Raw genomic sequence first — 17,580 nt, 5'->3', positions numbered from 1 at the left:
GTCTTTTTTGACTTCAGGAGATTATACGGGGAAGCTTCCCTAAAACTTTATGGTCTTTTTCGACTATTTATTTTGTGACAATGTCTACTAAGCAAAAAATATGTATTATTATTCATCTGATTCTGTAACATAGCAATTCAAAATTTTGTGATGATGTTGACACCATCAATTTACAAAAGAAAAGAATGATTAAAAAGCAAAACTCAATAAAACCCGCTCCTGACACTTCATTGTCTTTTTTGACTTTGTCTATCTCTCCTCATATGAAATGTGTCTCCTGTTATGGTCTACTTTAAGCTAGAGAGTTCTGGATAGAGTATTCTACCTCAGTACACCAACTAAGAAGCATGTGGAAGTGTAACATTTTGTATCAACTGTAAACACAGATTTTTGCTGTCACCAGAACTCTTACGCACCTGTAAGTGGTTGAAGAAATGTTACTGAAAAGTCTGTCAAGTTCACAATTTTCTAATTTTAACATGAAAGGTTTTGTGAGACGTATAATGTAAAATAAAGATAGACTGAATGGTTAATTAATTCATTCCTTCAATAAATACAAAGTCTTGAAATATAACTCCTCTGAGTTCCATTAGAGACTCTCAGAAGTCAGCCTACTACTAAATTAGAAGCCTCTAAGCACACTTGTCAGTCGAGCTCATTTAGGTTTCTTTCATGTACTGTGCCATAGATTTATCCCTTTACACCTTATCTGTTTCATTCAAATTCAAGATTCCTTTTGAATCTTTTGGTACAATCCCATAATACACATTTCTTGCCCTAAATATTAAACTCAAGTGTATGCTTGAATGGTTTTGTACAATTTTATTTAAAATTCAGATCATACAGAAATAATCCAAGTATTACTACAATTCATGACATTTAAAAAAGCTGCCTCTTGGTGAAGCTGCAAAGTTCCACCCTGGCACTTTAGATTGTAGTTTCAACAATCCAATTTCTTTCTTAACTTAATGTTTTCAATTATGCACTTCTAAAGAAGCAATTTAATGAACACTGTATGAAATAACATTAGAGAACCCAGGGGGAATTTATAGCCACTAACATTCACTGGGTCTGCAGATGAAGCAGAGGTAAAATACACCAACATATCTAAGCGGCTCTCTGTTGCTGCCCTGTAGAATTAGAAAGTCATCCAATATTTTCCCTCATGGCTCCTCTGCCTGCATAAATTCTCTCTGTTCGTTACGTACCTGCACATACTCAATTAAATCTGTCCCTTTAGACAAAAAAAATAATAATTCTCAAACTTTTAATACTGAATACTTGCAAAGACTAATTGGTAAGCTGCATAAAGGGCTACATTAAAGTGTTTTCATTTTCTAATTAAACTTCAGGTACAGTATAGGGCGGTAATCATGTCTTTGTGGCCAAATCTCGATTATTATTGGATCACTTTAGGTTAAAACTCCCAAGAATTTGAGCCGTGAAATTCTATTAACTATTTGAATATACTGGATGTATTTAGCTAAAATATTTGTCTGTTGTAATATCGTGAATTAGAAGACACTGAAATTTCCTAAAAAAATATTTAGAATAACGTGCTCATCCATTTCCTCAGAATTAAATACATTCAGAACAATCTGATCTACAAATACCAGAATATTTAAAGCAACATATATTATTTCAAAATATAACACATTTTAAATCAGCAAGACGCAAAACTGTTACTTTTTAATAAATAAAATAAAATCTGAAAATTGAAAGCTATACCTTATGAGCTCTTAACGTCTCTTTAGCTGTAAAAGCAGCAGTTTTGGATAAAGATGCTCCTTTGTACAATAATAATGAAAGCAACTCATTTAACTCACCGAAGTTAATTTTTGATAAGTTTGAAGCCAAATACTTGTATCTGTTCAAAAAATAACTTAGTGTTTATTAAACAGCAGCTTATCAGGAAATAATTCATAGTGTAATTCTGATTATGACATATTTTAGCATTCACTTATATCCAAACAGAAATGTCAAATTAGCATTTAATGCTTGATCAGGTAGGGGAAGGGGTAATGAGTGTTCAGTTTAATGGAATTTTTTTTTTGGAACACAATGTCTGTGTTGCTCTGTTGATTGCATCTGACTGAATTGTACTTTCCTGTTCATTTGGTGTTCTAATAATAATAATAATAATAATAAATGCTCACATTTACTAAACCAATATATAACCTCTGAAGCTGAAGACTGCAAATGGGAAAGAAAAAATGGAGAGGGGAGGCTACCGGTCAGGAGACTCTTAAACTTTAATCCATATATAAACTGAAACTAAAAACGGGTTGTTACAACTAATTATGAAACGATAGAGCTCTAGGAATGGTAGAAGGGCACCTGATACTTTTTTAACATTTTTTTTACAGTTATGTTTAGAGTCCCACTGCCTTGTTTTACTATAAAAAGTGTGAACATCACTTAAAACAGGAGGAATTCATTTCATGTACACAAGGGATTTTCAGGCCCACATCATTCCCTTTTTATAATTCTACTTACATGGAGTGAAATCTTCCTCTTTCATTTAAATTGTATAAGTTATAGTATGATGCTACTTTGTATAAGTCCAGTTTAAGAAAAACAAGTTATGTACCCTTTCAGTGTGGAAGAAAGCACCATGAGAGTATCATTTTGGTTTTAGCCACAGGGGGATATGTGGGGAAATAGATATGAAAGCGCATAACAGAGGAAACTACCTAATGTATATTGTACTCATTATAATAATATAATGAATATGTATATATCTACTGTATATTAATATAATGTATCTACCTATACTTTATGAGAAGCAATTTCACATGTGATGGAATTCTAAAAGTAAAGGGCACAAAATCAGTTATAAACAAACTCTGACAAGGACGTGTCTAGAGTAAAAGGTTTAACATAATAGCACCCACAATGATGATTTTAAGAGTTGGCACCAAACCAGAAACTGCCAACACTGGGGAGTTCTGTGGCTGCTCTTATAGGGTTAGGGGAAAAGAGGGCACAGCTTTTTAATAAATATGAGGGCTGAGGGCTAAGGGATGCAGGGAGACTAGGGTCCATGACAAGGAAATCAAGAGGACTTTCTGTGGGCACTAATGATCCTGGAATTGGACAGACAGCCTGTGGCAGAGGCTTAATCTGGTAAAGTGGTCATGCCCAATGGATTAAAAAAAAGAATATTGGAGAATTCCTTTGGAGAAGCTGCAAGATTATCTTGTGTGAGTGTGTACTGCATTTCTTATGTTATTTTTGTGTTACCATATGTACAGTAACCCATTCGTATATTTTCTAACATGTAATAAGTCTCTTTATTTTAATAAACAGCTTTATTTTAGAGAGGGGTTCCCCTCATCATCACAACACATACAAAACATAAGGTATACATACTGGGTGGAAGTAAAGTCATTTGCCAGCAGTCATACCACATGCACAAGTAATGAAGCTAAGCATTTTGGGCCTGGCCAGTACTTTGATGGAAGACCAACCAGGAAAAGCTTGGATTGCTGCTGGAAGAGGTGCCAACAAGGCAAGCAGGTGGCACTTAATCTGTGGTCTGAATGTGGATCTCAATGCTCCAGTACAGGAACGGGGAAACTGTGCTGTAAAAATGACACTCTCCTTCAGATGAGACATAAAATCAAGGTCCTGGCTCTCTGTAGTCATAAAAGATCCCTGGGCATCCATCATAAAGAGTAGGATGTAGTCCAACGTCCTGGCTAAATTGCCCACCTCAGCCTAGTCATTCTGGCCCCCTAATCATCTCCAGTCTATAATTGGCTAATTATCTCTCAGCTCTTCACCACTTAACAGCTAATGTGTGGTGAGTACATTGGTGCAAAAATGGCTGCTGTCGGATCATCCAGGTAGATGTTGCACAATAGTGGTGGCTGAAGTGGCTTCCACTCACTATGTAAAGCACATTCAATTGTCTGAAAAGTCTCAAAAGCATGTATATAAATGTAAAGAAGTATTACTATTATTATTATTAATTATTATTATCTGGGCATATACTCATTTGTAGTGATTAAACATGTAATCTCCACACAGAGGCCATCACAGTCCAAATTAGAAACCAAGACCTTTGCTAAGCTCCAATAAACTGTGCTGTCAAAGAACACACTAGCACTGAGTTAATCAGACATTTAAGATGATGCTTGAGTCACTGGGTAATATTAGTGCATTGGTTAATGGGTCAATCCTTGTATTTGTGGTGTTTATTGCTATGAATTTTTAAATCTATTTTATAATCTATCTCTGGACATTAACATAGATGTCACATATAAGAATAATTGAATAAAAAAATTAATGCATATGTCATTGGGTTCATAAATAAAAATAATAAATAAATAGGGAAAGGCTTGTTGTAAGTGTGCCATCTAGTGATACCAATAGACCAATAATAAACCATGCAATATTTGTTCCTGCAGAGATCCAAAAAAGAAACCTACAACAACAAAATTACAATTGACATTGGTGGCATTTTCAGGACATGTATGAAATGAATGTCAAGGGATTACTGCACTGCTGGCTGAATAGACACAGATGCAATACATCATCAGTATGGATGAGGTAATCTTAAAAAAGTAGAGAAGGTGGACAAAATACAGATAATGCATAATGATTTCCTAAATTTTGACCAATGAGAAGATAATTTAATCAATTGTCTTGAATAATTCAGCTTTACACAAAGAAAAAAAATATGAGAGGATGATGTTTTGTTTCCCTGGAGCCTGCTGAAGATGTTTAATGTTGAGGTGGATTAAGGCTGTTGACTACAGAAGCATCAATCTCATTTTATGGAAAATTCTACCTACTTTTATTTTGCATTAGATAAGGTTCACCTGTGTAGTGTTTGTATTTAGTAAGCTACAGTTTGATTACAGAGTCAGGCATGATTACATGAGTCAGGAAGCTAAGTGCAAATTGCAAGAATTGCTAAGCTCAAACAATGCATAAAGTGTAATATTGCCAAATGAGCTATGAAATATGTGAATTGCAAAGCAAAGTAGAAAGTGGCACAATTCCTTTAGTTAAAATGGACAAACAAGCAGGGTAGGAAATACATTTGTTTTTAAGGGGCAACTTTTGACTCCACTGACTGAAATCAAGGGACATTTTATAAACAATAAAGGCATTTTGATAAAAAATACAAAATTAAATTTTACATCATCAAAATAGTGAAATCGAATATTTAGTCTCAACAATAGCAGAAAAAAGTGTATAGATTAAATTCCATTTCTTTTTAGTAAAAAATGTAATGATACAATAAAAAGAACACACAATAAATTAGAGATACTGAGGGTGTTTTAAACTGAAGACAAAATTTGCTAAAGCCAAAGGTCCAGTGGACCACCTAAAGCTAACGATCAGTTGATAGATGAATTCAAGTTACATTTACCACATTTACTTTACTGAAGGTATTTATGTCCAAAATACTAAAATTTGAATCTAGCATTGGTGGATTTGCTTTTCAGAGTCCCGGATTTCAGCCATGGATCAATAATAACCCTTCGGTCGTGATGATACTATATGAGCCTAACAGGACTGATGGAGCCAAAGTGGCACACATTACTGGCTTCTTGGGATTAAAGGATTTCTATGGCCACAGTTAGGATATTCAGGCTGACATTAATGTGAATTTTTATAGAACAGCATAGTAACCAATAACAGTTGGGCAGCTGAGTTTGAAGGAATGAAAGAAAGAAAAGGAAGACCAGAACAATCAAACAAGAGAAGAGAGAGAAGGTAAAAGTTGTTACTGTACTACATGGGTCCTCAAGCTCAGCTCTAGAAGGCTGCAGTGGCTGCAGATTTTTGCTACAATCCCTAAGCTTACTCAGAAGCACATCCTTGTCAATAGCAGAACTTGTTGGCTTGATAGTGCTTTTATTCTGTCACGTCAAATATTTTCTTCACTTTACATTCGTAATGTAGATTTCATTATTACTTTTCAATCTTTTTTTTCCCATTTCTTTCCAAATATGTTACTAAACCAGATATTGCACAATAGCTGTAAAGGAAAGTCAGATCAGTTTTCTTGAATTTCAGATGGAATCAGACTGTCAAAGTGAAGTTTCGTTGCAGTAGTGACAGGAATACATGTAAAATTATTACTAATACTGCACAGAATTTTAAGTGAAAAAGAGAGGGAAAATTCTTTAATTTGGGAGAATTTTTGCCCTATTCTGCTGATTATTTCAGACACAGCAGACATATTTAGTATTATGTAATGAAATCCACACTTCCTTATTTAAGCTGGCAAATCAATACCAGTTACAGTATTTAAATATTTAAGGGTCAAGGCTTAAATATATTTTAGTCCAACAGACTCCCAGGCATGTATATGTCAAAGCATCACCTTCATCTCACAGATACAATACATACACGTTCTGCATGAAAGTTACATTTAGAAAGGCTTTCCTTGCAATCTTTAACCTAACCAGGCATTGAGCTTATAACAACTGGCCATTTTCACTTGATAGCTATTTACCTTGCAAGCTCTACGTATTGTCTGAATTTCCCTTTGAAAAATAAAAATTATTCTATGTTGTATCAGCATTTATGCAAAGTTTTTCTTGCCTTTTTGTCTGAATGAAAATCCCATCTGTGTGCAAATTGTGGGACATGGGTGAATATGCAAGTGTGTGCAGTGTGTTGGTCAATTGTTACTTAAAAGGAACCAGGAACACAACTTTGGCAATTTAAAAGTTAAATTGTCTTAATGATTTGTGATGTTCTATTATTTGCATTTTGTTTTTTTACATTTTGTAAATTATTTTGGCATACTTTTTTTGTTTTTTCTCAAATAAATTTTTTATTGCTGTTATCTGTTTCTGGATGGTCATTTGTTCTCTGTAGAAGCTAGTTGCTTTAGGATTGCACTTACTTTTGCTCACACAGGTCAGATGGTTGAAGTAAGCCCTTGGTGGCTGTTCAGGAAAATCTCTATAATAGCTTCCTTTTTCAATCAAATACTAGGATTTGCTACATATTTAACATCACATTATTTATAATAATAACCTGCTATAATAGTTGTATAACCAGGAAAGGATGAAAAAGGGACTACTCAGTAAAGACTGAAAAAACTGCAACTTACCTTCTCTGTCACTGAGCTATAGAAGGCCAACTCAGTTTTGTCAGACAGTAGCCATTCTCTTTTCCTAAATTTCAGTTGTTGCCATCAGGCTGCAGATTTAGGTTCCCAAGGATGAGAAGCAACACATTCAAAAGCTCTTTTATTCCTAGAGCTATAAGTATTTTGAATTCTATTAGATATTGAGGTGCTACTGAAATCTGAATTCTAATTTATGTGTCTGTGTTTGTACTGATGATAATACTGGTTAGCAGATGTTGCATCTTGGCGTATTTTCTTGTATCTGTGTAACATCTTTTAATATTTTTCTGCTGCACAACAATTTTCATCTGAAACAATATAGTCTACGTAATTACATGCTCCATTTCATAGTTTATTAAATTATGAAAAATGTTTTTGCACCTTTGGAAAATGTTCTATATGTTTATGAAACTAGACATGCATTTTGAACATTATATTTTCAAAGCTATTCATTTATCCATTTATGCATATTCTGAATCCATTTTTTGTATTACAGAATTGTGGTAAAGAAAACACAGTGGTGCAGGTTACTGTCTATTTTGAAATTGTGTATTCCCATTTTTGCTCAGGTCTTATTAAAGTTCTCTGGTCTCGTCAAAGACATGAGTGTTAGGTAAATGGATTTTTTTGAACTGCTTTGCTAAGAGTAAGTGTGTGAAATACCCTCCGATAATCATGGTTTCCTTTTAGTTCTGGACATTCCAGTCATACTTGGCTACTATAGAATATACAATTAATTATGCAGAATGAAATAATTTAGGATAGTCATATAGTAAATAACAAATCACATTATTCATGGATATGCAGTCTGCAAATAAAAGTCACACCGCCAACTACTGATAACATCACAGATATATGTAAAAGAGCGAAAGCAGCCAACTTACTCTCCATTACAGTATTGATGCTCGCTTCAACAACAGTGAACCTTTCAGTTGAAATTTATTTTCATTTTATTATTCATTTTTAGTGTTCTGTTTCATCTTTGTTTTTATGTACAGTAAATCCAAAAATTACAAGCAGAGAAGCTTATTTTCTTCATTTTAGAGCAGAGTTAGGCTAAAGAAAATGTCACTAACTAAAATGGCAACTTCATTGTGCAGATTAAGGCAATCCTACCCATGAATCTGCTACAGTGCCACCCTGCAACTGGTCAGAGGTGCCACTCTAGTTAATTAAAAGCATGGCAGGCAGAAGGATGTTATTTAGATGACAAAGCAGGCTAAAATAAAAAATAAATAAATAAAATAAAATTTACCTTCTTCAGAAATTGTATTTAAGTATGTTTTCCTGCAAACCTAGTAAAGGGCATTGAATGATTTATAACAGAATAATGAGTTTTTAAAATTTATATTCATGGTCCCCTACAATATTAATTTTGAGTCTTTTAGAGAGTTTACAGGATTAACTAGGGGTCCCGGAGAGTATTTGTATTGGGGAGTTTATGAATTTATGAGTATGCACCTGCTCCCAATACCCCTGCAGTAGAGGACGCAGATTTGGTAATGAAATGAATGAATGTAATGCAGGACACTTTCATCTATTTTAACAGTATTAGGTGTAAGGAAGTCACATTTATTATATATTCACTCAAGCCAGTGCAAATTTACAATAACCAGTTTATCGAAACAACGTATGTCTGAGTTGTGTTAGTCCATGTGAACACTGTGAAAATGCTAAAACTGCACACAGAGTGGGCCAGGAGTTAAATCCAGCCCTCAAAAGCTGTATGATAGCTTATTTTTATGACAATCCAACCAATTCCACAACACTTCTAATGAAAAAAAAAAAAAATATATAAAGGGTTGACCAACCGACGTCTCCAGCAAAACTACTTTCTTGTAAAAAATCATTTGAATCAATACAGTCTGCAATAAAAATTAGATTATTGCCTTATCTGTGCTAGATCGTTCATGACTGGAAAATGCAGTTCATTGATGTGTTGCTTTAGAAACCATACAGTGTAATGAAGTAGTTCTCCATAGATGTATTCAGAGATGTTAAAATTGACTATGTAAAGGGAATTTAATATTTGAGTTTAATTTAATATCACAATGGTTATGCTCTATTGGAAGCTGACATCAGCATTTTCCCCTTTTCTTGCCTGCTACTTTGCTGTAGGAAAAAGGGTAGATTATGATATAATTATGAATAGCCAAAACATTTGGTGACTATGCAGCCATCCTATACTTTTGGTGTACCCAGTTCTTGTCTATTGCATCCTAAAAGCAACATTTTTTAAGAATTGTTGCATTATTCTACATTTTGTATTTAATGTATTTTTATTCTGTTTTGGGTTTTATTTGTGCTTATGTCTATATGGCTCTGTTACTAAGGATCTGTGCTTATATCTGGAAGGTTACTGGTTCAAATCCCATTACTGCTAGAAGGGATCCGACTCCGTTAGGCCCTTGAGCAAGGCCCTTAACCTGAAAGTTGCTCTAGGAGTGCTGTACAATGAACGACAGTGCGCTGTGATCCCCAAAAGACATCCAAAAAGACAATTTCCCTTTGGGGATTAACAAAGTATAAAAAATCAAGAAATCCAAAAATGTAATATATATTTCCTTTTGTTTATTAGCATAATAGTTATAAAAATGAAGCTGTCAGGTAACATACTAGTTAAAGACAGATTGACTGAAGGAAGGAAGCAGGCACTACCTGGAATGAGTATAAAGTGGAGCAGTTAAGTGCAGAACAATACAACTCCAACTGTAGGTCATCTCTCACATTGGCATGTGCATTATGCTATGAAAGACAGTAATCTCCATATCAGGAAATGTATGGCAATATAATACTTTTATGAGAAATACATTCAGAACAATAATAATTTCTGTTTGAAGTAGTGTGATAACCAACGACTATGTACTATACTATACTTGAGTGGGTATAAGTCATGTACTTTTGAAATGAATTCCCTTGCTGCACAAGAGCTAAGTGCATTGTATTTCAGAAAACTCTGTATTATATTCTGAACAGCTGACAGTAACTGTCAATATAACTGATGGACAGTTATTGTTTTTGGAGAAATTCTCACACAGTACATTAAACAGAGCAGTTTATTTTATTGCAAAGGCAAAAAAAAATTAAAGAATACATCCAGTAAAAATGTAGTATCTTTCACAATAAGAGTCATAACTTATTGTTCCGCAAAAAACACAGAAGAGGGAAGCGAGTGCCAGGACAGCAGATACAAAAGCAACATGCATCAGCAATGAACAGTAAAATTAATTTCCTGCAATGTTACTGTAAACTAGATTAAGCCAACAAAGGCAAGCAGATTTTTAGGTGAATATGCAGTATTTGGTAACAATGTTGTAAAATTGTGCACACTGTATATACATTAGTCATATTTAATATAGTTTTATTCATATTTGTTTAATTCCTTGTGGCACACTAGCCCTAATATACACAGCTACCAGTTCAAATCTTAACCTGTCTGCTCCAGTCGTACTTTATATCTCTACTTCTAAAGACCTGTGGGATGGTGTTTGCTATAGAAATACGCTATATAAGGGAAAAGGTATTAGTTGATAAAAAGAACTTACTGTGTATTCTGTGAGTGAAAGGATATTGTTTTACTTATGATCACTGCTCAATATTCATCATGAAAGAATGCCTCAGATATTCTTCTTCTTCTTTCAGCTGCTCCCGTTAGGGGTTGCCACAGCGGATCATCTTTTTCCATATCTTTCTGTCCTCTGCATCTTGTTCTATTACACCCATCACCTGCATGTTCTCTCTCACCACATCCATAAACCTTCTTTTAGGCCTTCCTCTTTTTCTCTTACCAGGCAGCTGTATCCTTTTTTTTTTTTTTTTGTTCTTTATTTCGTCTTATACGATTTCTCATATTAGAAATTTGTTAGTTTTCGCATACCCCTTGGGGTCAGAGCGCAGGGTCAGCCATTGTACAGCGCCCCTGGAGCAATTACAGGTTAAGGGTCTTGCTCAAGGGCCCAGCAGAGTAGGATCTCTTTTGGCAGTGACAGAGATTCGAACCGGCAACCTTCAGGATACCAGCGCAGATCCTTAGCCTCAGAGCCACCACTCCACCCCTTAGAATCCTTCTCCCAATATACTCAGCATCCCTCCTCTGCACATGTCCAAACCAATGCAATCTTGCCTCTCTGACTTTGTCTCCCAACCGTCCAACTTGAGCTGACCCTCTAATGTACTCACTTCTAATCCTATGCATTGAAAAACTAGAACTAATGTAGACAAGCAAAATGCTGCCATACTTCAAAAGGCAGTGCTGAGGATAAAGTGAATGTGTATTTAAGAAGCTCAATTAGTAGTCACACATATCGGTATTGTGAGTTTGCACTTAGACTCGCAACTACAAGGAGGAACAATTCTGGTCTGGTAGGGTAAGCAACTACTATCTGACATCTTGAGCTCATTCAGAATGCAGCTGCCTGACTGAAATGTTCTGTTCTTTCTTCACCCACATCACTCCCCTGGTTTTCAGGTGTGGCCCAAATCTAGCTGAAAAGTAGTTTTAGAACAAAAGTTAACTTTATACTTTTTAATTGTATTGTATGTTTATTCATTTTTGTAAAGCATCTCAGATAAATGCATCTGTTAAGTAAATAATAATTATGACCGTATATACTCGTGGATAAGTCGGGACTTGATTTTACAGTATAATTTCAGGTATTTTATAATGTCAATCGTATAATTCGAATGCGGAAAACTCATGTTATTGGTACAAGGGATTACGATCTGCTAACGCCCACCTAACAGAGTAACCACGGAGCACACTGCCTTTTTTTTCTATGAATTGTGCCTACGTGACCACACGGTAATACCCAAACTATTCTGAAGCAACATTTGCACCTGATTTGTGTTTTTGGTATCTCACACCCTCATACACCTTTATCGTAAGAGCATCCCTTATCTACAATGGAGTGTTCGATCAGAAGAAAATATGAAGCTGGTTTTAAATTAAATGTCGTTGAAGTAGTGAAAGAAATTGGTAACTGCACTGCTGCAACAAAATTCAATGTATCTGAGAAACTGATATGAGATTGGAGAAAGCAAGAAGATGTAAAAAAAAAAAAATTGTGTCGCATTTTTGAACTGGCATATAAGTCGGGGTCTGATTTTATGATCGATTTTTCGGGGTTCACAGACCCAGCTTATACGTGAGCATATATGGTAAATATTAGAAGGCTTATCAGTTCATCTTTACTTATATGAACTTTTATATATTTCTTTTCTTGTAATAAAGCATGTATTGAATGTTTCTGTATTTTGTATCTTTTGTTTACTCTGTAAAGTTCTCTGTGGTGATAAACTCTTAGAAGAACACTCTATAAAATGAGCACTGAAATGTGCATAACTGTTGATTTGTCAGGCTGGATATAGGAAGACGGAAATATTACATGAGCGTGTATGTGAAGAGGCCCTGTGATGGACTGCTGGCTTATCCAGGGCTGGTCCCTGCCTTGGACCTGATGCTACCAGGACAGTTTTTGGATTACAAATTGATTAACTGAATCTGAGAATGCTATGCTGCATTCATAGTGTGACCTTTCTGAAAAGTTGTATGACTTACTGCTTAAGGCATTGAAGATCGAATACCACAAGCTTACTGCTTCAGTACTTGATTAACTGAGTCACTTACATTGTCTTCAGATCAACTGTAAAACAATACACATAAACGATCATTGAGTTGCACTGATAAAGTGTCTTGGGTTGGTGTCCACTCTAAGTAAATGTGTGTCTGTGTTTCTGCTGCACCAATTAAGTCACTGTTTGTTCTCTGCTGATAAGCAGTAGCTGGACTGTAAAACAAATAGACAAAGACAGCTGAAATCTTACTTGCTTGATAACACTGGCTAAAATATGGATGCTGTGTTTGTGACAGAGAGCAGTAAGTACTGTATGCAATGTGCATAACTGTTGTACTAGTGAAATTGACATATCAAACGGTGAAAATAACGACATTAATTGTAGAACTCTGAGAAATATGGTTGTTCTCATACTACAATGAAACCTGCAATGCATTTGTAAACAGAAAACATGAAAATTGAATTCCTTGAGTAAACCACCAGCCTTTTAATATACAGGAAGGGCTTGATCTTCACTTCTGATCATTCAATATTATATATACTGTAAGTGCACAAGGTGGGCTGCCATGCTAGAGATAAATGCTGCAGTTCAGATAGCATAATGGAGATCCTCTCATTTTTCCTAATGCATGATGAATAATGGATGTCTGATGCCTTGCTGATATTATGGCATGTGCAAGGTCACAAGGGAGACAAACCTACTTTGGTATCTTTTACTATGCTAGTGTAAGAATAAGGAAACCTCCAGGGATTAAAGAGAGATGCTGCAGTGTGTTTTGAGGCATTGTCTCTACTTCATTGAAATATTATTACCAACCAAGATGGAATAAAGTAACAAGAAACATGTTAACTCTTCCAGAGGCATTTCAGAATTCATAAGTAAGATTATGTCAGATTGAACAGTATAGAGTGAATTTAGTTGAGTTAAACTAAAGAGATCCTAGCATAGGTACGTTACACAAATGTTTTTATATGTGTTTTTCCCCACATAAAATCCAACAGAGATTGTGAGTTTTTTTTTAGAATCTCAGAAGCAGAAATGATTAGGTATGCATTGAAGATAGTTCATTGATTCTATTTCCATTAACACCTGATGCCTTCTTTAATATGTTGTAGATAAGAACAATTGCACATTCTGTCTCTGCATGTCTTTTCTCTCTGGTTACTCCAGTCATCTTCCCACATACTAAACATATGAATATACAGTTAATTGGCCACTCTACATTGGTCATTTACAAGGGATTGTGGGTATATGCTTAAGTGAGTGCTGTCAAAGCATCTCATCTTTAGTCAGAGAAGCTTTGTAGGTGTAGACCTAAATGAACATACGCATTGACATAGTGTGGGCATCAAACATAGCGATCTCTTCAAGGTAGATAAGAAGGCTGGTTGCCAGCAATATAGACATTTAATACATACAATAGGATCGATTACATACCAGCTCTCAGTTATTTTAAACAAACCGCATTTATAATTGATCTTAAGTTGTAAAGTATATCAAATTTGAAATTGTGCCATCCTTTATTACATAATAAGGCACTCAAAGATTCACTAATAATTTATACTTTCCTACTCTTCAGATTTATTAATGTTATGAACAAATTATGAACAAGTTAGTGTACTTTAATGTGGGGAAAATATTTTGCAATATTTTGTAGTTTCTTGCTATGTAGCCTACTCCTGTCAAAATGTTGAAAACAGCTAAAAGCGTAATTCCAGGATGAAAAGTTTAACAGCACAATGGGCTGTTACACCTTAATCATGTGTCATCCATCCATCCATTTTCCAACCCGCTGAATCCGAACACAGGGTCACGGGGGTCTGCCGTAGCCAATCCCAGCCAACACAGGGCACAAGGCAGGAACCAATCCTGGGGAGGGTGCCAACCCACCGCAGGACACACACAAACACACCCACACACCAAGCACACACTAGGGCCAATTTAGAATCGCCAATCCACCTAACCTGCATGTCTTTGGACTGTGGGAGGAAACCGGAGCGCCCGGAGGAAACCCACGCAGACACGGGGAGAACATGCAAACTCCACGCAGGGAGGACCCGGGAAGTGAACCCAGGTCCCCAGGTCTCCCAACTGCGAGGCAGCAGCGCTACCCACTGCGACACCGTGCCGCCCTCATGTGTCAGTGTTTAAGAAAACTTTATGAATATTAGTATATTTAGTAAATAAAAATGTTATTGTTTGCACCTTGCACATATTAAATCAAACACCAGTTCAGGCTCTGTTAATGCATATCCACATACATTTCTCCACACAACTACAATACAAACAGCTCGTGATACAGAAAGTTGATAGTTGACTTGAAATTGGACTGGAATGAGAAAAGTAAGTCTTCTTAATGCCTGGCATCCCCATCAATGGCTGATTCCTGATTTTGCAAACAGTGCTGTCAGGGCAGACTCCTGTTGTCAAGTACATTGAATCAATGAGAACAACAGACTAGATTTTTTGCACCAAGTGGGCAAAACAAAAATCATGGAAAAGCAGCTGTATCAGAAAGAGCATTTTAAAAACAATATTTCTCCATGTGGACAGTGAAGTACTATTTATCTAGTAGTGGCTTAACTATCTATCTGTCTGTCCTATAATGTATTTTATTTCTATCTATCTGAATGTAGAGAAAAGCCAAGCAAAATGACAGCTTTTATTGGCTAACTAAAAAGATTACAATATGCAAGCTTTTGAGGCAACTCAGGCCCCTTCTTCAGGCAAGATGTAATCTATCTATCTGAATAAATTTGTCAAAAGCTGCAGCTAAACACAAAACAAAGTCACATAACTGTATTCAACATTCTGTAATGAGGTCAATAAAAGCCATTTTATTCCTTCATTTATGAATCAGAAGAAGCAAATTAATGAGCTTAACAAAATCAAAGATCATGCAAAGGGCACACAAGTAACCCATAATAATTATAAACAGAGAGAACACTCAAAGGCATGGTTGCAGAAGCCATGCCTAAATTTTCTTGCACTCAAAGCACTGTTCAACGTTTTGGATTTTCTGCTTTGCAGTACAAACATGATGAAAGCTGAACAGCTGAAATATTCCACTTAAGCTTTTTTTCATTTCTCAGTTTGAACTTAATTATCCTTAGGTGAGCCCTGATGCTGCCATTCTTTACTTAATAGAAATGTCTAATAGTTAAAGCACTTTCTTGGTCAGTTAAATGCTTATTAAAGGAAGAAAAATACTTTAAAATTCATTTTTAAAGGATAAAATGGAACTTAAGAAACAGTAATTACACATCTCTGCCAGGTGTGCCTCAGATTGATAAAATGAGTTTAATAAAGAGTTAGTATTTTTGTTATGAATATTTAATATTGATTATCATTATATTTAAAATTGATTTTCCAATCCAGTATACTATGCTGAACATTAAATGATAACCAAGTGCATGAGTATTTAATTTTAGCAAAAGGCATGAAAATGTTTTGTGAATGTCTGTAATGTTAGTTTTTTTGTTTTTTTTTACCTTATTGTTTTTAGTGACCTTTGTTATGGATGTATGAATGCTACCATAGTGCAGCTGTACTGTATTGCTCACTCTCTGCCTGCTTAGTCTTGCATGGATTACCAATCATGCAATGCACTAATTGGCAGCAATTCTTAGGATGCCATCAGCTGCTTTAATTCCACTTATTTCTCTGCATAGCCTTGATGTGCCAAGGTGTTTGCATTCTGATCACAAATAAGGAGAGCTGCTTGTTCAAAATCAATTGCTAAGCATCTAAGCACTGTTCAGGAAAAATGTGAAGAAAATTGGCTGAGTCATGGTCAGATTACTTAGTAATAAATGAGCCAGCTGAAAAAAGTTATATTATGTTTAACCTTGCAACCCGTAATAATTATTATAAGAACTAGTGTTCAACAATTTGGAATAACCCAGACATGTTCATGTTTTTCATAGAAATTGATAACTTTTTATCAAAGTACTATTAAACTAATTTAAAAATCAACTGGCTGTGTTGATCAATGATCCTTTCTCTCTTTCATCTGCAGACCAGCTGAAGGAAATCCCCCCTAAGTCTAAGATGTCACTTCAAGTTCTGACCATTCTGACGCTACTTCCAGTTCTGGCCATTTTGACATCACTTTCTCTGGCTCATCTATATAACTGCCATTTTCATTTTGTTTCACAGTGCTGGAAAGACATATCTATTGCCAGATCTACTTGTTTCAAGTATATGGGGTGGCTACCCCAAACCTTTTTCTGTTTCTAGTTGTTTTATTTACACATTCTAGATATATTTTTTTTAGTTTATACATATATATATATATATATATATATATATATATATATATATATATATATATATATATATATATATATATATACAGTGGTGTGAAAAACTATTTGCCCCCTTCCTCATTTCTTATTCTTTTGCATGTTTGTCACACAAAATGTTTCTGATCATCAAACACATTTAACCATTAGTCAAATATAACACAAGTAAACACAAAATGCAGTTTGTAAATGGTGGTTTTTATTATTTAGGGAGAAAAAAAAATCCAAACCTACATGGCCCTGTGTGAAAAAGTAATTGCCCCCTGAACCTAATAACTGGTTGGGCCACCCTTAGCAGCAATAACTGCAATCAAGCGTTTGTGATAACTTGCAATGAGTCTTTTACAGCGCTCTGGAGGAATTTTGGCCCACTCATCTTTGCAAAATTGTTGTAATTCAGCTTTATTTGAGGGTTTTCTAGCATGAACCGCCTTTTTAAGGTCATGCCATAGCATCTCAATTGGATTCAGGTCAGGACTTTGACTGGGCCACTCCAAAGTCTTCATTTTGTTTTTCTTCAGCCATTCAGAGGTGGATTTGCTGGTGTGTTTTGGGTCATTGTCCTGTTGCAGCACCCAAGATCGCTTCAGCTTGAGTTGACGA

At 35.3% G+C, this 17,580-nt stretch overlaps 1 protein-coding gene across 1 annotated transcript in view; it reads right to left on the bottom strand.

The window, feature by feature from the left end:
- Window positions 1–17,580, bottom strand: part of luzp2 (leucine zipper protein 2) — a 709,194-nt gene that overhangs the window by 496,313 nt on the left and 195,301 nt on the right. The window lies entirely within an intron of this gene.

The sequence above is a fragment of the Erpetoichthys calabaricus genome, chromosome 2 (assembly GCF_900747795.2).
Source record: "Erpetoichthys calabaricus chromosome 2, fErpCal1.3, whole genome shotgun sequence".
Lineage (NCBI taxonomy): Eukaryota > Metazoa > Chordata > Cladistia > Polypteriformes > Polypteridae > Erpetoichthys > Erpetoichthys calabaricus.
Note: the sequence above shows the minus strand (reverse complement) of the source record. Positions and strands in the feature narration are given on the sequence as shown.